This window comes from Diuraphis noxia, unplaced genomic scaffold (genome assembly GCF_037042655.1).
Source record: "Diuraphis noxia isolate RWA-SAM2 unplaced genomic scaffold, SU_Dnox_SAM2 contig0003, whole genome shotgun sequence".
In the NCBI taxonomy this organism is placed as follows: domain Eukaryota; kingdom Metazoa; phylum Arthropoda; class Insecta; order Hemiptera; family Aphididae; genus Diuraphis; species Diuraphis noxia.
Genome location: NW_028301713.1, coordinates 71,883,782 through 71,885,819, shown reverse-complemented (window position 1 = coordinate 71,885,819; position 2,038 = coordinate 71,883,782). Strand labels below are relative to the sequence as shown.

At 27.7% G+C, this 2,038-nt stretch overlaps 1 long non-coding RNA gene across 1 annotated transcript; it reads left to right on the top strand.

Annotated features, from left to right (window-relative positions):
- The first annotated feature begins 637 nt into the window (after positions 1–637).
- On the top strand, positions 638–1,568 carry LOC149057727 (uncharacterized). Its single transcript, XR_016190806.1, has 3 exons — positions 638–1,064; positions 1,137–1,315; positions 1,381–1,568. It is a non-coding gene; the product is annotated as an uncharacterized LOC149057727 (long non-coding RNA).
- The last annotated feature ends 470 nt before the right edge of the window (positions 1,569–2,038 follow it).

Sequence of the window (2,038 nt, the reverse complement as noted above, 5' to 3'; positions counted from 1 at the left end):
AGTTTTCAGATTATCGTCAAAATAAAAATTATTCATTTATGTCAATATAATGTACTACCTATATAACACTAATGAATATTAATTTGATATTACATTAAACGCCTAAATTGTCACTAATTTATTTTTATCTGCGTTTTGTAGATACTATACCTATTGGCTATTGAAGTGCCTATTGTTAGCCTATTGTAAAATATTGATATTTTTTTAAATCCGTTATTGTTTAACTTCTTAAAACTGAAAACGAATCAGTATACATTCCTATGACTCGTAATGATATTAAAAAGTTATAGAGATTTAACAAATGTGAATTATTAATACCACAACATAAATTAAAACGACGAAATATATTTTCCAGTGCCTACTTGATTTGATAAAAATAATTATTTATGTTCAATCATTTTCATATATTATATATGTAAATATATATTTTTTTTTGTAAAGTTCATTTTTACAGCTATATATATTTTATTCTTCAAAATTTTTATTAAGTAATTGTTCTAACCATCCTCCCAAATGCGGCCAAACTTAAATTCATCTATATATGTAATTTGTTGTAAAATAGATGTATCTTATGGAATTGGGCCTTGAAAAATAAATCGATATTTGGCTGGTTTTGAAATTTTGAACCACTGCTAACATATTATGTTATATCTAATTCGCTACTGAATAGCTTGTCAGTTGTCAGGATAAAACTAAAATACAATTTCAATTTCAGACCATCGTCAATCTTGTTAACATCTAGTTACACTCGCCAACTTGCTGTATACCTTACAATAAACTTCCTACATCTACAGGCTATACCTACAGTCATGTATATATTGTATATGTCTATTGTTTATGTGTACACACTATATTGTCTGTAGAACCATCGCATGCTACACGTCTCCATCACTATGTGTACAACCAAAACAAACCAAATCCAGAAGAATTGAACAATATAATTACGAGCCCTTGGCCATGCACACTGTTGTAATGTCTTAATGATTTTATACCGATGTCCTAAAACAAGCCAACAATAATATCTTGGTCTGAAGGTCGAGCGCCTAATCTCCTAATAAGTATAAGTTCTGTATTCTATGTGTGTTGTTTTGTATTATCTCAGAATGTCTAGAAGATTAAATATTTTTATGTTACAGTAGCATAAAATTATCGTTATCTGGACAGTTCATTAAGAGAAACGCGATAAATCGGCTTCCTGCGTTTTACAGGTGTATAATATTCAGGAGCTGAATATAATAACTAAATGGTAAATAAAAATTATGGTCAGATTTGAGCTAGAAAATGTGTGAATACGATGTAAATTTAGGATGGGTTGGTACGTACAATTACTCAAACTAAAATAGGCCGCTCTCATTTAACACATAATGCTTATCTTTTCAGAGAGCAACCAGCGTCAGTGTGTGATACTTATAATAACATTTTAACAGTAGAGCATATTATACAGTCATCAACTTCCCAATATAAACCGAAGTCTATAAGATCTTCAGTATAACCCTCTCACGCTTCACCAAACCCTCGATTAAGCTGACACCGTTGCAATCAGGAAATAACGGTCAAAAATATGTTTATACGTGCTATAATATTCATAATATAACTTCATTAAATCTATCATAATATTATTATTTAACGATGAATAATGTGATTATAAGAAATACAAGAATTTTAAATCCGAAATTTGTACTCAATATGCACTTGATAAATATTATAAAATATAATTTTATTGGTAAATATTAAGTATAAAATGCGTTGATTCAGTAAACAATACATTTATTCCATATTTAAAAAAAAAATAATAATAATTGAAACGATATTGATAGGTTGTATAATTAAATAATATAATTATGTCATTAGTCACTATATAGTGGATGAAAATAATACACATGTTTTGTTAAATATTTAATTACACAACGAGTTAGTCTGACTTTTGAACATTTCGATAGAATAATAACGTAAATATGATTTTTAACTATAATATGCATCATACATTATGTTATTCTGGCATTTTAAAATAAATCGTACGTTTTCATGAAATGTAAAA